Source organism: Globicephala melas, chromosome 5 (assembly GCF_963455315.2).
Source record: "Globicephala melas chromosome 5, mGloMel1.2, whole genome shotgun sequence".
Lineage (NCBI taxonomy): Eukaryota > Metazoa > Chordata > Mammalia > Artiodactyla > Delphinidae > Globicephala > Globicephala melas.
Genome location: NC_083318.1, coordinates 117,586,212 through 117,606,906, shown reverse-complemented (window position 1 = coordinate 117,606,906; position 20,695 = coordinate 117,586,212). Strand labels below are relative to the sequence as shown.

General features: G+C 37.4%; 1 long non-coding RNA gene across 1 annotated transcript in view; it reads right to left on the bottom strand.

The window, feature by feature from the left end:
* Nucleotides 1-14,223, bottom strand: part of LOC132597366 (uncharacterized) — a 28,133-nt gene extending 13,910 nt beyond the window's left edge. Inside the window, exon 1 of the long non-coding RNA XR_009564064.1 lies at nt 14,105-14,223. This is a non-coding gene — a long non-coding RNA (uncharacterized lncRNA). The remainder of the gene's footprint in view (nt 1-14,104) is intronic.
* Between the last annotated feature and the right edge of the window lie 6,472 nt (nt 14,224-20,695).

Here is a 20,695-nt window from a genome sequence, read left to right as displayed (position 1 = left end):
AAATATAATTAAGGGAGAAATGGATAAATCCATCATCATGGATTTCAACATATTGTTCTCCATTGATAGATAAACCACAGAAAATAATCAGGAAGTATATAGATCTGAACAATATGATTAACAAATTTGAACGAGTACACGTATGTCCAATTTTGCAGCCAACAATTAAAGAATGCATATATCTCTCAAGCATATATGGAAGGTTTCTTATGACATTTTATCATAAAGGAAATGAACACAACACATTTCAAGGATACCATAGATATTACACAGATCATGATCTCTAAAGACAATATAATTAAGTTAGAAGTTATTTTTCAAAAGATGAAAGAAAAATATTTTCCCATATATTTGAAGTTTTTAAAAAGACTGTTACATAATAAATGAAAGTTTAAGAGAAATAAATAATTCCTAGGATTGTATGATAATAGAAGATAATTTCAGCTTATAAAGCAAAACTTATGAGTTGTGGTCAAAGTGATCCTTTGAGAGGGATTTATAGTCTTAAATATTAATATTAGAAAAGAAGAAATATTCAAAATCAGTTGTCCTAAGGTGTATTTTGAGAATTTACAAAATGAATACTAGAGTCAACCAAAGAAAAAGGAAAAAGAAAAAGATGATAAAAATGAGTTGTGATTAATGAAAACAATGGTGCTATTTTAACTAGAATTTGATTATAAAGAAAACACATCAAATAGAAGGTAACAGTGACCTAAAAGAAAGAAAGAGCTTTTCTCTCAACCTTCCTCTTATTCAGGAAAACTGACGCCATTTCTCCCTTTCCTTCAGTGTTAACTCTACCCTCCGCTTCTGGGGTCTTCTGCCACACCACCCTGTGACAAAGAGTGAAATCGTGGGAGGTCAGGGGCACCCACCCACAGAATTCCTGTGGGAATCACTCCTGTGAGGGTTTAGTTTGCACATGCACTGCCTCATTTTTGCAGAGAAAAGTGAAGTTTGGAGAAATCAGAAGCTATTAAACACTGGTCCTCAAAAGGCTGGGTACATGCTGGTGTTGAGCTGTTTGGCAAAGGGGTAGTGATGTACACTGTCTTACTTCAGGCTTTCCAGCAATATACTCTTACCCCATCACTGAGCAAGATTCTAAAACTCCCCAAAGAGCAGAACTTGTTTGGTGGGGACAGAAAGAAGATTTTAGCTTAGATTTCCATGTCTTTAATTTGTGTTAAATGTAAACACTGGCCGACTTCCTTATTTTCCACCCAATTAATCCACGGCATGGTTCAGTAGCTCTGACTTCACCCTGACACCCTGATTATGGTCATGTGAACACTGGCTCCTACTGCTGTTCATAAGTGTCCTGTTCTGCGTTGGGTCCAAATGTCCAAAACAGTCTCACATTGTTGGGGTGGGGAGGAATGTATCTGTGCGTGTGTATGTGTATATGTATATATATATATGTAAAATGATGTACTCTGACCCAGGAAGAGTGGTGACTAGAGCACCAGGGTTTAATTGTTCTTTGTACACACTAAGAAATTAGAGAGGAAATATTCTTTTTTTCTCTTGATGGTCTGGAGTTATTTATTTATGAAAGTGTTCTGGCTCTGTGGTTCCTAAATTTGCTCATCACTAAGAGTCACCCAAGTGCTAGTTAAAAGCACAGATTCCTGGACGTTTCCCTAGAGCTTCTAACTCAGGATGTCTGGGGTACAGCCTAGGTTCTGTATTTTGAACTTGTGCCCCCAGGGTACTTTTATGTTTGAACAGGTTTGAGAAACTTTGTTCTACCTAGTTCCAGGTCTAAAAATTTATCCACAGTCTTTTGGGAATCACCCCAACAGAAGATGGTATTCATTAATCTGCTATTTTCATTTAGTACACCTTTGTTTCTTAGCTTCTCTAAACCTTGGTATTTTTCACCAGAAATACAGAGATACTATTAATAATAACATCTACCTTCAAGGGACTTTAAGAGAAAGCAATAAACTAAAGCCTGTAAAACACTTAGCATAAGACTTAGAAGAGAGCAATCCTGTACCGTTAGCTACAATTATTATTATTTTGTATAACAATTTTTGCTTGCCTTACCTGATAGATTATTTAGAAAAATGTTGCAATTATTCTCCTCCCTGTACTAAGCTTCTGTGCAATGTGGCTTTTCAACAACTCTCATCAGGACATGGAGTCTATTTCCCCTACACTTGAATCCAGGATGCTCTTGTCAATCTTTCTGAGCAATAAAATACAGCAGCAGAAGTGCAGTTCTGTTAGTCTGAGCCTGGGCTTCAGGAGGTCTTGCAGACGTCCATTCTATGAAGGAGCCCACTCTAGCCTGCTGGAGGATGAGAGACCACATGGACCAGCCCAGTCAGCCAGGTGTCTCAGCCCTGGCTCCAGAGATGTCTGGAGCCCAGTCAAGATCACCCATCCTATAGCTAACTGGAGGTAAATAAATGAGCCCAACTGAGAGCAGCAAAAGCACCCAAATGACCCAAGAACTCATGAGGGGTAATAAGTGGGGATTGTTTTAAGGTACTAAGTTTTGGGGTAATTTGTTACACAGGCATAGATAACAGGTACATCTACTATATGCCAATTACTAGGAAACATGAGAGTTGCAAAGATAAATAAGGCACAATACTAGCTCTCAACGACAGAAAGCATGGTTTCACAAAGGAAAAAGACAGCTAAATACAATTACAAAACACAATTGTGCAAGGTTAAATTACGGTCTTCATTTGTTCAAAAAATACTTTTGGAATGTCTGCTATTTGCCGTGCACTGTTCTAGGCACTTGAGACATATCAGTAAACAAATTAGACAAAGATCCCTTCCCCAATGAAAATATTAAATAGTAAATGTCATAAATAAATATATTGAATAGGAAGTTATAAAGTGATAATGTTTTGATTTACATTTTCCTGAAGGGTAATGATGTTGAGCATCTTTTCATGGACGTCATTGACTATTTGTCTTTTTTGGAGAAATGTCTATTCAGATCCTTTGCCCAACTTTTTAAACTCCCGATCTTTTAAACACTTCATCTGTTATCACCTGGATTCCTGCTAAGATCCCAACTGATAGGTATCAGAAGACCATCAGATTTATAGAATCTACTTTAATAGATTAAGTACATAATAGATTAAGTACATAAATTTAGTGAAAGATTTAGGGCAAGCCACTCATGCTGGTTGTGCAAACAAAAAGAAGAAAATCATTTCTGTATGATTACACTGACCTCAGTAATTTCTTTTGAATTAAGGCTGTATCTCAACATGGTCTCTTAACTATCGATTTCCCACTTGAGTCATTTATTGTTAAGCCATCCTACAAACACACCACAGTCCAAGTCCCAGGAAGTGGAATTTTAGGGCTCCAATTTTGTCCATGCCGAATTTCCCAACAGGCTTAAAAAGGCCCTGACAGTTGAAACATCTGAAAACAGCTACAGATATGAAATTGAAGACGGCACCTTCTTGTCAAAATAATTCAGACTTTGGTTAAACCAGCAGCTCCAGTAAAGTTGTGGTTTGAAGCCACACAGAACTGAGTTTGAATATTTACTCTGTTATTTATTGGCTACATGACTTTGGATGTTACTTAACCTGTTTCAGCTTATTTCCTCGTCTGTAAAATTAGGATAGTAGTATTACTATATATAAAATGGTTGTGATATGTAAGTAAAATAATGCAAACAAGACGCCTGGAAAGAATAATGTTAAGCAACTATTTCCTTCTCCACTGTTCTGGCGCTGATGTTTCACATTAGTATGGGTCTGAAAATTATCTCTCTCCTTCAAAACACTAAGTCCATGCCACCAGAATTTATGCAGTTATGTTACAGAAGACATTTTATCTATGAAACAGGTGAATACAGTTAGTTATTATGCTTTATTATAAAAAAATGCCAAGATACATTGAAAAATTAATTCCTTTTTTTTAAACGACAATAAATAAGACAAAGTGTTAGGTGTCATAGAGCTTACATTCTAGCTGTGAAGACAGGCAGTCTTTCTGTCTATAAAATCGTAGGCCTAAAAATAAAACTGTGTATGGGGAGTTTCTCCACCAACCTATATGCTTCAGAAATAGCCTTGTTATTTATCTAAGACATGGATTAAATCACGAGGGTGGGAAAATGTAGTATCATATCCTCTATTTATAATTGTGAACATGTTAATATATTGTATTGACAAAATGCCGAGTGAAACAGAGCAGTTCTCTTTTTAATTCATTCCCTGAGCTGATGAATTATGAATATGAATTGATGGGCTTGTCTTATGATACTAATGCTCTATCTCAAAGAAGCAAGTGAAAAAGCTTTGACCTTTGGGAACACAATGAATTCATAGATAACCAGTCTTCCAGGAGTCCACCCTGAAAAGTGCACACTTATCTACACACCACAGAGAGGAGCTACACTCTTGACTCAGATAATCGCCATGCCTCTCTCATGAAAATTGTGGAACTATTCTTGGACTATAAAAGAGTCCAGTTTTGTGAAGAGCGGCAGAGGAAACTACAAAAGCATTTAGATTGGACCCTGCAAGTAGAGAGATTTTTTCGTGAGTGCGAATGCAACATCAAACAAGCACACTGCAAGTATATAGGATGCTGGCAGTTGCAGAATCTGATTCTGGATGCTCTTGTCCTTAAATTATATATAATCGCTCTCATATAGTGAGTCAATTTGAATTCTCTAGGATACTTTATTCTTTCTTGCCAGTCCCTCTATGGAATATTCATTCCTGTCCCTGGATTAAAACTTTTATAAACTCCATAGCTTTCCCAATCACTCTCAGATGATAAAAGTCTCTCTCTCTCCTCTCTCTCTTTCTTTTTTTTTTTTTTTGTTTTTAGGTACTAGAAAGTCTAATCAGGGTGATTATCACATCCATCAAGTCTTTGCTCAAAAGTTGTCTTCCTTGACCATCTTCTTTACCTTTACAAATCTCTTTTCCACCCCAGCATTCCATATTCTCCTTTGTGCTATTTTTATTTTCTGCCTTTTAATAAATAATTTGCTGATTTTATTTATTTTCTGTTTCCTTCACTAGTAAGTTCCTTGAAGGCAAGGATTTTTTTCCTTTTCTTTTCCTGTGTATATGTGTTTTTACTGATTTATTCTTTGAACCTAAAAACGTGGTGAACACGTTTTACGCACTCACTCAAGCCACATTTGTTAAAAGAGAGAGTGAATCAGAAATCCAAATTCTCATCTATTTTAATTAAAGCTTTTCTCCTCTCCCAGTGTGGGCTTACCTAAATAAAGCAGGACACACCCCCTCACGTTCCCTCACTTATCAGCTGCTAATTGTGGATGGAAGAGGCAAGATGTAGGGTAAGAGAATATATTATGAATTGTGGGTATAATTTGACATCAGGGACAATTTCATTACAATTGTGACACGTGCACACTTTGCTAATACTTTCCTTTGTGGGATGGTTTTGTGGGTCATTGGGAGATTCCAGCTTGTTCAGATTCTCTCACCTCCTTAACGTAGGCAGATGCCTTATCTGGCATGCTGCTGGTGACGTTACTGAGCTTCTACAGCCAAATGTTTTATTTGCTGTATTTTAAATTAAAATAAGTGTGTATAACAAGTGAAATAGTTATATAACATAAAGGTTCATAAAAGCAAAACAAAACCATTTTCTTCATCCCCCAATTCCACCAGATAATCAATGCTAATAACCTTTTTCTGTAACTTTCTCCTTGTTCATATATATAAATATAAGCATACATACAAATGTGAGATATCTCTTTTGTGTGTTTATTTTTACTTAATTAAAATCATGCTCTGCTCATTACGTTGATAAATTGTACGTATCATGGCTCAGTTTTTTTTTCTAATGTCTTTATTCAGAAACAATCAGTAGACTGAACAAGCATGATTAAGGACATAAACACACTTTGTTTTGCGTCTCTTTTTCTCACTTTTCTTTTAACATTTATTTAGAGGGTTTAATCTTTCCTTGCCCCTGGATGAAAACTGAGGTCGCTTTTAACTCTCAAATGCAGACTCAATTAGATAAATATAGTTTTCATTCCTAGATACTAATAAGATATTCAGACTTGATTTAACATTAAAATCTTCATCCCTTTCCCGTTTGGATCCACCTAAATAGTTTGCTTTAATGAAAGTTTCGAATCCAGATGGAATTATTGCAAATCATGTGAGAAAGAGATTCACCTTTACTTCCTTCCACATTGATACCTACTTGTTGTAGACAGCATTTATTAAACAAAGTCTTACCCTTCCTACTCAAATGAAATAACTTTTTCCTCTTTTTCTTCATGCTACATTTTCAAATATGTAAGATTGATTTACAGATTTTTCTGCCTATTTCCTTTGATCTGTTTCTCTATTCCCATGCCATTATTAATGCGATTAAAATGACTCTATCACATGGTCAAATGGCAGGTAAAGGAAAACTTTTCCCTTCTCTATTCTTCGTTGTCCTACTTTTCTTGGTTTATCTCTGGCATTTAGAGTTCCTCATTAAATAATCAGAACCAATCCTTCACCTCCCTCATCCTTCTCCTGTTGGCATTCTGATGGAAATTGCTTTACATTTATTTATTAGTTTGGGGAAGTTTAATATTATGATATAAAAAATTCCTATTTAAGAACATGGAATGACTTTCCAATTATTCATATTTTGTTTTATTTTCATCAATAGTATTTTATAGTTTTAAATTTATAGGTCTGACATGTTTCTTATTAAATTAAGCCCTAAGCACTCTACAGTTTTTGTTGCTAGTATGAATATTATTTTCATTTCTAGTTCTAGGAGTTTATACCTATAGAGAAAACTCTATTGATTTTTGTATACTTATACCAGCCACATAACATACTTCTTTTATCAATCCTGGAAGTTTTTGTATCTCTTAACTGTTATACAATTAAACTATTGGTTAAAAAAATTAATAATAAAATAATTTTCCCTCTTCCAATGTTTTATACATTTTAAAAAATCTTATTTCATTTGTTAGTACCTCTGAGATATCAGTAGCAAGCATTCCTGATGACTGGTTTACAATTTTAATTGAGATAGTTTCAGTTTTGCTCTTTAGAATGATTTGATGTTAGTTTTTGGTAAAAAAAAATCTTTGCAATATTTAAGTGGCATTCTATTTTTCTCAGAATTTTCACTGAGAATGACTGCTAAGTTTTATCAAATGCTTTTTCAGCATCCATTGATCTGATCACATCATTTTTCTCCCTTAATTTGTTGATGTAATAAGCTCTCTGAAAAGATTTCATGGTAATTGTACTACCCTTGCATTGCGAAATAAGCCTTTTTTACTCATTGTGCATTACTATTTTGATACATTGCTGGAGTCTCCTTGCTAATATTTACTTGGAATTCTTGCATCTATATTAAATAATAAGACCAATATGTTTTGGGGGGATCAGCTTTTGATATTAAAGTTGTTCTGGTTTTATAAAATTTCTTGGTGACATTTACATTCTTTTATTCCTTGGGAAAACTTAAATAATAATGCAAATGTATAATAATTAAAGCTTAGATGGAAGACAGGTGTGAAACTACCTAGTTTGGGGCCTCTTATATCGGTATATCTGTAATGACATTTTCGAGCTTGTCTATGATAATTAATATATTTAAGTTAGATAACTTAAATTTCACTAAGAAATCATTCATTTTCTGTAGGTTTTCAAATTTGTTGTTATAGAGTTCTATGGAGAATTATCTTAATTTTACTTTAATTTCCCCTTTTTCTGTGATTATGTCTCATTTTGCTTTTCTAATCTTGCACATTTCCTAGTTTTTCCTTAATCAGGCTTATAAAAGGCGACTCAATTTTGTTTCCAGTTTTATTGAGATATAATTAATGCACAGCACTGTATAAGTTTAAGGTGTACAGCATAATAATTTGACTTACAAATGATTGCCACAATAAGTTTAGTGAACATCAATCATCTCATATAGATACAAAAGAAAAGAAAACAATTTTTTTCCTTGTGATGAGACCTCTTAGGATCTACTCTCTTAACAACTTTCATATGTAACACGTGTATATGCTCGTATGCAACAGCAGTGTTAATTATATTTATCATGCTGTGCATGAAATCCCTAGTACTTATTTATCTCACACTGGAAGTTTGTGCCTTTTTTTTTTTTTTTTTTGCGGTACGCGGGCCTCTCACTGTGGTGGCCTCTCCTGTTGCGGAGCACACGCTCTGGACGCGCAGGCTCAGCGGCCATGGCTCACGGGCCCAGCCGCTCCGCGGCATGTGGGATCTTCCCGGACCGGGGCACGAACCCGAATCCCCTGCATCGGCAGGCGGACTCGCAACCACTGCGCCACCAGGGAAGCCCAAGTTTGTACCTTTTGACCGCCTTCATCCAACTCACCCTCCCACCCACCCCCGCCTCACCTCTGGTAACCACAAATCTGATCTCTTTTTCTGGGTTGGTTTGTTTGCTTTTTGAAGTATAACTGACCTACAACCCTATGTTGGTTCCTGGTGCACAACATAGTGATTCAGTGTTTCTACCCATTATAAAATGATCACCATGATAAGTCTAAGTATCATCTGAGGGTGACTTTAATTTTTAAATAATTTTCAAAGAATTGATCTGGTATTTATTATTTCTACTTTTGCTGTTTTATTAATTTCAGATTTTATTTTATTATTTTCCTCTCCTTCTTTCTTTTGCATTATTATGTTGCATATTATCTAATGAAAATATTTAAGGTAGATATCCAGAGAGGTATTTATCAGCTATTTATCTGCCTAGCCCTTTTGGCACCTTTCCTATATTTGAGAAGTCTCTGAATTAGAAGACACTTCAAATTAGAGTTAAAATTATAACTTATATTCAGCCTCTCTTGCTGCAAGGGTGCAGGCAGATGACATAGATGTTACCTATTAGAATTACCTAAATGAGAATCCAATTTAGCAGATACTGATGTTAAATACAGTCATGGCATGGACTCCTCCTGGTGAGGATGACCTGAAAAGATGTTTTATAAGATTTAAAGGTCCTTTTGATGGCAGGATGAAACACAATGACCCTCAGAGAGATGAAAGGCAGAACGCTTTGTTACTTACAGCTCCAAATGGGAGAAGGCTGCCACACAAGCCGACGGAGTAACAGCAAACTGGAACTGTAGGAGCAGGCTTATTATGGAATGGGGTGAGGATAGATTGGTTTCCTGGACTTCCTGAGCATCAACTAATCTAAATAATTACACAGGCTCTGCGGCATTGAGGGATGTCAAGTTGTTTGTTACCTGGTCCAGGGGCAATTGGTAAGTTGTGCCTCATGGTCCCAGAGAATGAGAGCCCAAGAAGGGAACTGGTGGAGTTAGGGACTTAACTAACTGCCCAAAAGGGAAATTGAGAGTTTTTAGTCACAACTTCAATACTGGGTCATGACAGCACCTGTACAATATTATATTACACCAGAAGCATCAGGTTTCCAGCACATCAGTGTCATAGGTGGATGTGGAAGATTTCAGCTTTAAACTTGGGAGTTTCTACCCCCTGACAGAGTGAACAGGGTTTTACTGGAGAAGCCCAGTGGTGTAATTGGAGGGTCAGATTGTCTGTCCTCCAAACCTGATTCTCTGGGCCTCGTAGAGATTCTCAGAGCTATCCTTGGGAATTTAGTCTGGGTAATAATATTAGTCTGGGTTCTCCATATATAAATAAAGAGTTTTACAATAAAGAATCAGCTCCCACAGTTACACAGGCTGGCAAGTTGCAATATCTGCATGATATGTCAGAAAGCTTGGAGACCCAGGAGAGCCAATGGTTTTGTTACAATCTGAGTCCAAAGGCCCGAGAACCAGGAGAGTCAATGGTGTAATTCCAGTCTCAATGGTGTAATTCAAGCAGGTTGGAGACCCAGAAAGAGTCAGTGTATCAGTTTGAGTCTGAAAGCAGGAAATAAACCAGTGTTCCTTTTCAAAGGCAGTAGGGCAGAAAGGCTTCTCTCTTGCTTGTGGGAAGGTCAGCTTTTTGCTCTATTCTGGCATTCAACTGATTGGACGAGGCTCACCCACATTGGAAAGTGCAATATGCTTGACTTAGTCTACGATTTGAATGTTAATCTCATCCAAGAACACCTTTAGCAAAACACCTAGAATAATGTTTGACCAGATATCTGGGTACCCCATGGCCCAGTGAAGTTGACACATAAACCTAACCATCACAGTGCTTTTATATATTTATTTTCTATTTACTAGAGTAGATTCTGTGAATTTTTATGATTCCCACTCAAAATCTTGACTGATAAAAGTACAGTTTTATTTTAATTTTTCATCTTTAATAATGCAAGTATTTAAGTCTGATGTTATGTATTTTTCTATGAAAAGAGCTTTTGATAGGTCCACTAGATTTTTGTAATAACCATTCTTCCTTTATATTTTTTTGATAATTTGTCCTTTTAGGTTTAAATATTCTTTGATTCAACCACTATCTAAAAGTTAATTTCCTAATTTTTATGTAATAAAATTTCCCCCCCCCCTTAAATTTATAGCCTCAGGATTAGAGAATTGGTCTGTAAGATTTATACTTTTCTAAATTTAAGGTTTTATTGTTTTTAAGTTGGTAAACAGGATTTTTAGATGTTCAATGAACATACACAAAATACTTTTTACTCAAGTTAAAGTTTTATAATTAACTAGTAAATTTGACAGTTGAGTGTTATTACTTCTTACGTATAAAATCTGTTCTATTAAAAAAAACTATATTGACATCTATTTTTAGTAAGTCCCCTTTGTTTTTTAAATAGTTTTAATTTTATATTTGTGAAGGACTATTTCAGATTTATGCTCTTTTTTTTCATAAACATTGCTTTTCATAGTTACACAATTTCCCTCTTTATTCTGGTAACTGAATATAACCTTAAACTCTTCCCTATATGATATTAATATAGCCACTCTTGCTTTTTTTGTGGTTGCAACTCCATTTGAATAATATCTCTTTTACCATCTCTAATTTCAACTCCGATTTAATACTTTGTCCTCTATAAACAGCATAATTTTTTTTTAAATTTAAATATTACAGTCTGCCCTCTTAAAGGGTAATACTTTACTTGATTTTATTTATTTCACTTTACTTGTATGTATTAATACAGTATGTATTAATTTATTATTTTCTTTTCCCCTTATTTCTAATAATTCCATCAATTTACTTATCTCTCTTGTCCTTGTTTATGTTTTCCATTCCATCAAAGTTTGTGTCTTTTCTGATATTCATACAAATTTCTCTAGTATGACTTAAAAAGACAAAACTGATAATTCCACACAGGATACTTTCCCATTTCCCTCCTGCTCTGTCTCCCCACTCCCCTTCTTTTTTTGTCCTGTGCACCCCAATGTCACAGTTTTGCTGAGTCAGCTTTGTGGTTTGAGGTTCAGACATTTTTTAAAATTTCTCTTGCAGTTTCTCACATATATTTTAAGAATTCCTATTTAAGTCAGTAAAGAGTTAGATCGAAAGCCTGTGATTCCCACAGAATTCACAGCATCCATGTAGACCAGAACAGGAAGCTAGGACAAGTGCAAAGGTACAGCAGGGTGGGTTGCAATAGCTGTCTTAAAGCACTACACTTCTTATACATTTCAGCCCTGCTTCTTGAGGGGAATGGATGGAGTTTCTGATAGATCCTGTCCATGGAGTATAAAGGCAGGAGCATGTATCTATAGCCACAGAGATTTGCACTTAAATTACTCCTCTGCCACATCTTACGGGTGCTATCAGGCAGTCACCAGCCTCCAGAGCTTCAGTTTCCTATTTGCGGAAATGAAACGTGATTACCATCTCACAGGGTTGCTATGAAAACAGAGAAGACCTCTGAGGTGGGTATAGACCTCTGAGGTGGGTATTATTACTATGTACTCGAGTGACATTTGAGTCTCCTCTTTCCCTTCCCCAGACTGTGTGATGATATTTGCCTTAAGATGGTCAGACTGATTTGAAATTCAAACCTCACATCCCTCCTGCTGGGAAGAGGAACAATTGAAAAATAACACCTCTCCCTCCAGCCAAGCATGTCTGTTTCCATTTTTGTGTGCAGTTTCCGGCTTTATCCAGACACACATACAGAGTTGGAAGCACCTTGAAGTGGCAGGTTTGTGTCTTGCAAAGATATTCTTTTGGCTTTGATAGGCAGATACTTTTTGGCTTACCTCTTCCTAATAAGCGATGTTTATAAATCACCGCAGCTTTAGATTTGAACCCAAGATCTAGTGAACTACAACGTAAAACAAAACTCAAGGTAGCTAAGGGAAAAGAAATTGTTTTGATGAATCTCGTATCTTTGTGTATCTCTAGGCAATGCTAACCTCCTTACAGAATGATTTATTGCCTAACACGTCAACTTGGGAAATACATAAGTTTTCAGCTCAAAAGGACTTTTATAGGGCAACAGGACCACTCTGCCTCCAGAAACAGCTTTCTAACACTGTTACTACCTAAGTCTCTCTACTTCTGTTCCCCCCTTCTTGGACCTCAGGTTTTCTTTTTTTTTTTTTTTTCTGGACATATATTAAATAAAAGCTCATTTCTCAAATGTAATTCATCAAAGAGCCTTTGGTAAACTTCACCTAACAGGTTATTGATGGAAACACTCTTTTTTCCACATCCAAAGGAAAGAGACGCTATATTTTGGTTAACCTTACATTCACTGTAATTTAGATAAATACAAATTTTTTAAATTTTTTAAACTTTGAAGCACACAATGTTGTATGAGGATCACCTCCTCCAGTTAACTCTGTGATCTTTATCTGGGGATGTAATTTGGATAACCCCACATAAGGGTGCAGTTATCCTCAAAGAGTGGTCCCCAGACAAACATTATCAGCACCACCTGAATCTTTTTAGAAATGCACATTTTCAGATTCCACCAGAGACCTACTGAGTTAGAAACCCCAAAGTCTGTGTTTTCAAAACGCCCCGGTGATCGTGATGTATCTGAAAGTTTGATTAGATTAGAGACAAATCATCACATTTCTCCAGTTTATTTTAAAATAAATGAAAAGTGCATGCAAAGCAACAAACATATTGCCTGGCACATGGTAGGGGCTCGAAAACATTAGGTAAGAGCCTTGTTAATGAAAATCATATAGAGATCCTCCACGTCTCCTTTTGCACATCCCGGGTTGGGAATCTGATTTAAGCCAACACGATGGAGAATGCTAACCATTATTTCACAAATTAGTTTATTAAGTGTCGATCATACAGACGGCAAGAATCCAGGGATCCTTGACAGAAGGAGAACAGTGTCTGCAGTAAGAATTCTAGTCACTACTAGAACTGTGTTCCCAAATTCTAGAATTAAAGTTATTTGGGCCTCTCTGCCTAAGAAGTCAGCAGTATGGGAAATCAACTAGAATTCTCTGTCAAAAGAATGGTCCTCACCGTTCGGGAAATTGTAGTTCCTTCTGAAAATGTAGCAAATAATTAAAAGGCAATTTTTGGTATATTTCTAGGAGAAAATAAATTGCAGTCCTCTGTTCAGCAGTGCAGACTTTTATTGAAGGGCTGAAGAAGCATTAGCTTATGAGCGGGAGATAGCTTTCTGTCACCTTGCTACTGGTGATTTACCCTCAAACAGCAGGCTTAGGGGTTGGGCATGTTAACTAGTCTCTTCCAGTCTCATTAGCTTGATGATGGTATGGGAATTAGTCCTCTGAACGCTGCACTTCCTGACTTACTGGATACTGATGGTGGGTTGCCATTTAGCTCCACCTGGGTGGTTTTGAGGATGTGCACCCCCTCCCACCCCCCCAACCCCCAACACGGGATTTAGACAACAGAAAATAGAGACTAAAAGACTTCATTTGTTTTTCCATCTCTGCTTTAAATTTTTGTAATCTTCAAACTGGATATTTCTCCTTAAGAAAGCATAGAGAAAAACAAATGGATGGACAAACTGTTGTCCTAGTCATGAAGCTTTTGCAAGTCTTCATAAGAACATAGTACTTTTCTTCTACCAATTTTTCTTCCAACACTCCCTCCATCCCCTTTCCTCATATTCTTTGTTCTCTGAGAGCCCCTGACAAAGTTTTAAAGATTTTACAATAAAGGAAGAAATTATATCCTTTATGCCATTCAAACATTCCCTCAACCTACAGAAGTACAAGAATGAGGCTTACCTCATCACAAGCATGGGTAAGTAGGCAGTGTGTATATAACATAAGAGGGGGAAAACGTAGGAGTGTCAGAAGCTTGCTTTATCTGTAATTCAGACTTGGCCATCTCTTCTTGTGAAAGAACACCTAAGGAAGAAAGAAAATGTCACTTCTAATAAAGCCTGTTACTTACAAAGAAAATCCTATAGGGACCCCCACCCCCCACCCCCGTGGGCTTGGCAGGAGTGAATGTGATTTCTTAACTTTCTCACTAGTTTTGAAGAGCAATCACTTGAGTCATTCCTACAAAAGGATCTTTTAGGATTAAAATGGGCAGGATTTTTCAGAATCCTGCCTCCGTTTTCCAAGTCTGTGACTAGACTTTATCGCACCAAAATCTGAGACTGTTAAAGACAGTTTGTTCACCCACTGCCTGAGGCAACCCCTATAGCTTCAGGGGTAAAAACTTGGTTGAGTTCCACTCTGATAATAGCAAATTGTTTCTTGTAGAATCTGAAATCTTCTGGACTCCATTGCCTGTAGGGAGAGCTTAGTCTCTCTCATTTTAGCAGCTTCCCGGAGCCAACGGCTTCTGACAGGTTTCAGCTAAAAGATGAAGGACCACACCCAGCAGTGAGTAGACTCTGGAAGCAGAAGGGAAAGCGAGTAACTCTTGGGTTGAATTGTTTCCTTTCTGATATCACATTTGTTACTTACATGTACCATTATAGTTGCCAAAGTATTTCAGGCAGCCCTGTAGACCTGGGTATTTACCTCCATAGGGACAAGGCTAGGAATTTGGTAAAACAATTAGTTTAGAACTCCACATCTCTCAAAAATGATGTTTTTCCAAAGTTCACTGTCACTTCCTTTACTCAGATTCCCATCATCTGTAGTTTGCTTGGCATCGCAAAATGCTCTCTTAATGGATCTATAGGACTCTTTCAGTGGTTCTCAAACCCAAGTGGGAACAAAATGTCACTGCAAGAGCAGAGTCCTGGATCTTATGCCCAGAAAGTGCATTCTTAACAAACACCAAGGAAGTGCTGATATAAGATAAACTATATTTTGATAAAATTACTAACTCCGTCTCCCTCGGTCCATTCTTCCTATGGTGACTGAGCACTCATTCTATAGTGCAAACTTGAGGATGTCAGTCTCCACCAAAAATGTAGTTGATAATGTCCCAATGCCTTGAAGAATAAACCCAGACACTTAGTTAGCAGTAGTACATATATTTGTATATACATTTGTCTGATATTTTTTCCAGGAAGTATTTAAATCATATTATAAAGTACATATACTACTACAAAATAAAGAAACGACAGATGTGGAAATCTTGACAGAGAAAAATGTAAGTAGGAAAAGTAAGTTGAAGCCAAGAGTGAGAGTAATACCCACTTGAGATATACCCAGTGAGGCCCTGTACAATTGCCGTGAGTGGGCCCCAAACTTGGTTCTAAATGGTCTAGCAGAAAATGCAAAGAGACGTACGTGATTGGCTACGTAAGTCACAGTTTTCTAGAAGGGAAAAATATATCTAGTTAATGAGGAGAACCATGACTTGTCTTGATATTGAGACCAGAGAGAATTTGTTCTTGTCGGGCTTGAGAAAGTAGACACCTTGCAATCTAATGAAAAATATCCTTAGGGTAAATATAGTAATAGGTTTCCTAGGGCTTCTTCTTATGTTCCCATGTGTTGATTAGTGTTATTACACCTGACATGAAGCACAGTTCTATAAACACCTTGGGTGTTTGCCCCTCTGGCTTAATCAAAGGATATATTTTAAAGTATCTAGAGGAAATCTCTACCAAAAAAAAAAATTTACTAGGAGTGGGGCATGAGTTAAACAAATGTATTAAATTCTAATCTAGCAGCTGTAAATATTATTGCCCTTCACTGACTTTTAGGTAAGTATTAAGCAGCAATAAATTCCAGGTTGTACTCAGAAAAACATCTGGAGTGCAACCCTTGGGTGATGATGTTGTTGAGTGTTGTTTAGTGACCCTCGAACCTGGGATAAGACTGACATTCTGTTGTGAAAATTGATAGCCTAATAACGAGGAAATATTCTTGATATGCCCTTGCATGCGGAGGGCCAAGGAAGCAAGAATGATTATTCTCAAGAAGTGATATTTGGGAAGGAGGAGTCAAAATGGTGGTGTGAAAAGATGCAGAGTTCACGTCTCGCCAAAACTAGGGCATCTGCTGGGTGCTGGTGGGAGGCCCCAACACCCAAGGAGACAGGAAGAACCCCCAAGCGAACTGGTAGGACGTGGGGAGACTGAGGTGGGAAGAGAAGTGGAGGCTGGACAGGACTGGCGTCCCTGAGGGGTTCCCATGCCTGGAGGGACTCTCAGGGGCTCGGATCCGGAGAAGTGGCGTTTCTCCTGCCCAATCGGCGGGGGAAGTCTGTCTGGCTCTCTGGTCGGGTCCTACGTGGTCTTAGGCTGCCCGGGTCCTATGCGGAAGGGAGCAGAGGGCGTTAGCCCCACCCACTCAGGTTGAGGGAGACTGCTTGGCTCCCAGGCTCATCCCCTGCCCTCCAAAGCCCCCTCCAGGCCACATGGGTCCTGGGGGTACAGGAGGGAGGCCAGGGAGATCAGGAGAGGCAGGCGGAAGGGGCCCTCCCCGACCAGAGAAGCAGAATAGAGAAGGGCATTTGCTCTGCCCACTCGAGCCCAGGAAGGCTGCTGGGCTCCCAGGTGGGGTACCCCACCCTCTGAGACCAGAGGCAGGAGGCACGCCTGGGCCCCTTCTGTCCTGTTGAGCCTAAGCCCCACCTCCCACACACACCCCCAACTTTTCCAGCCCTGTGGGTACTAAGCATAGGCCCCGCCCACTGCCCAAACCTCTCCCCTGCTTAGACCCTGCCCTCCACAGCCAAGGCCTTTTCCACCTTCTTTCTCCTCCTTTTTTTACTATTGTGATTTTGTTTTACATTCCAGTTGTTGTTTGATCTATATTTTTTTTTTTCTAACATTGCTGTTAGTTTCCTAGTCTAATTTTATTTTTTAGTTATTGTTCTCCTTTTTTTTTTTTTTTTTCCCGCCCTGCGTGGCTTGTGGGATCTTGGTTCATGAGCCAGGGGTCCGGCTGAAGCTCCTGCAGTGGGAGCTCCAAGTCCAAACCACTGGACTAACAGAGCACCTCAGACCCAAGGGAATATTCATTGGGGTGAGGTCTCCCAGAGGTCCTCATCTCAGCCCCAAGACCTGGCTCTACCCAACAGCCTACAGACAGTAGTGTTGGAAGCCTCAGGCCAAACGACAGTAAGACGGGAACACAATCCCACTCATTAAAAAAAAGGAAAAAAAAAAATGAGACAGCAAAAAATATGTCACACATGAAGGAGCAAAGTAATAACTTACAAGACCAAATAAATGAAGAGGCAATCTACTTGAAAAAGTAGTCAGAGTACTGATAGTAAAGATGATCCAGAATCTCAGAAATGAAATGGAAGCATGGATTGAGAAAATACAAGAAATGTTTAACAAAGATCTAGAAGAACTAAAGAACAAACAAACAGAGATGAACAGCACAATAACTGAAATGAAAAATACACTAGAAGGAATCAATAACAGAATAACTGTGGCAGAAGAACGAATAAGTGAGCTGGAAGACAGAATGGTGGAAATAACTGCCGAGGAGCAGAACAAAGAAAAAAGAATGAAAAGAATTGAAGACAACCTCAGAGACCTCTGGGAAACACTAATCATACCAACATTTGAATAGGGCTGCCAGAGGAAGAAAAGAAAAAGAAAGGGTCTGAGAAAATATTTGAAGTGATTATAGTCGAAAATTTCCCTAACATGGGAAAAGAAATAGTCACCCAAGTCCAGGAAGCACAGAGAGTCCCATACAGGATAAGCCCTAGGAGAAACACACCAAGACATATTTTAATCAAATTAACAAAAATTAAATTCAAAGAAAAAATATTAAAAGCAGCAAGAGAAAAACAAAAAATAACATACAAAGGAATCATCATAAGGTTATCAGCTGATTTTTCAGCATAAACTCTGCAAGCCAGAAGGGAGTGGCAGGATATACTTAAAGTGATGAAAGAGAAAAAAGCCTACAGCCAGGATTACTCTACCCAGCAAGGATCTCATTCAGATTTTTTTTTTTTACATCTTTATTGGAGTATAATTGCTTTACAATGGTGTGTTAGCTTCTGCTTTATAACAAAGTGAATCAGCTATACATATACATATATCCCCATATTTCTTCCCTCTTGTGTCTCCCTCCCTCCCACCCGCCCTATTGCACCCCTCTAGGTGGTCACAAAGCACCGAGCTGATCTCCCTGTGCTATGCGGCTGCTTCCCACTAGCTATCTATTTAACGGAGAAATCAAAAGCTTTTAAGACAAGCAAAAGCTAAGGGAATTCAGCACCACCAAACCAGCTTTACAACAAATGTTAAAGAAACTTCTCTAGGCGGCAAACACAAGAGAAGAAAAAGACCCACAAAAACAAACCCAAAACAATTAAGAAAATGGTAATAGGGACATACATATTGATAATAAACTTGAATGTAAATGGATTAAATGCCGCAGCCAAAAGACACAGACTGGCTGAATGGATACAAAAACAAGACCCATATATATGTTGTCTACAAGAGACCCACTTCAGACCTAGGGACACATACAGACTGAAAGTGAAGGGATGGAAAAAGATATTCAATGTAAATGGAAATCAAAAGAAAGCTGAAAGAGCAACACTCGTATCAGATAAAATAGACTTTACAATAAAGACTCTTACAAGAGATAAGGAAGGACACTACATAATGATCAAGGGATGAATCCAAGAAGAAGATATAACAATTATAAATGTTTATGCACCCAACATCGGAGCACTTCAATACACAGGGCAGATGCTAACAACTATGAAAGGGGAAATTGACAGTAACACAAAAATAGTAGGGGACTTTAACACCCCACTTACACAATAGACAGATCATCCAAACAGAAAATAAATAAGGAAACACAAGCTTTAAAAACACAATAGTCCAGATAGAGTTAATTGATATTTATAGAACATTCCACCTGAAAGCGGCAGAATACACTTTCTTCTCAAGTGCATACAGAACATTCTCCAGGATAGATGTATCACATCTTGGGTGAGAAATAAAGCCTCGGATAATTTAAGAAAATTGAAATCATATCAAGCATCTTTTCTGACCACAGCGCTATGATTGGAAATCAGTTACAGGAAAAAAAACTGTAAAAACCACAAATACATGGAGGCTAAACAGTGCTCTACTAAATAATCAAGAGATCACTGAAGAAATAAAAAAATACATAGAAACAAGTGACAATGAAAACACAGTGACCCAAAATCTATGGGATGCAGCAAAAAGCAGTTCTAAGAGGGAAATTTATAGCAATTGAATCTCACCTCAAGAAACAAGAATTATCTCAAATAAACAATCTAACCCTACACCTAAAGCAACTAGAGAAAGAAGAACAAAGAAAACCCAAAGTCAGTAGAAGGAAAGAAATCATAAAGATCAGAGCAGAAATAAATGAAATAGAAATGAAGAAAACAATAGCAAAGATCAATAAAATTAAAAGCTGGTTCTTTGAGAAGACAAACAAAATTGATAAAACCCTTAGCCAGACTCATCAAGAAGAAAAGGGAGAGGACACAAACCAATAAAATAAGAAACGAAAAAGGAGAAATCACAACTGACACCACAGAAATACAAAACATTATAAGAGACTACTACAAACACTATATGCCAATAAAATGGACAACCAGGAAGAAATGGACAAATTCTTGGAAAGGTACAATTTTCCAAGGCTGAACCAGGGAGAATTAGAAAATATAAATAGACCTATCACAACTAAGGAAATTGAAACTGAAATTAAAAACCTTCCAACAAATAAAAGTCCAGGACCAAATGGCTTCACAGGTGAATTCTATCAAATGTTTAGAGAGAAAAGCTAACACTGATCCTTCTCAAACTCTTCCAAAAAATTGCAGAAAGAGGAACACTCCTAAATTCATTACATGAAGCCACCATCATCTTGATACCAAAACCAGAAAAAGATATCACAGAAAAAGAAAATTATAGACCAATATCACTGATGAACATAGATGCAAAAATCCTCAACAAAATACTAGCAAACAGAATCCAACAACATATTAAAAGGATCATTAACCATGATCAAGTGGGATTTATCCCAGGGATGCAAGGATTCCTCAATATATGCAAATCAATCAACAGGATACATCATATCAACAAATTAAGGAATAAAATCATCTCAATAGATGCAGTAAAAGCTTTTGACAAAATTCAACACCAATTTATGATGAAAACTCTCCGGAAAGTGGGCATAGAGGGAACCTACCTCAACATAATAAAGGCCATATATGACAAACCCACAGCAAACATCATTCTCAATGGTGGAAAACTGAAAGTATTTCTTCTAAGATCAGGAACAAGACAAAATGTCCACTCTCACAACTATTATTCAACATAGTTTTGGAAGTCCTAGCCAATCAGAGAAGAAAAAGAAATAAAAGGAATACAAATTGGAAAAGAAGAAATGAAACTATCACTGTTTGCAGATGACATGATACTATACATAGGAAATACTAAGGATGCC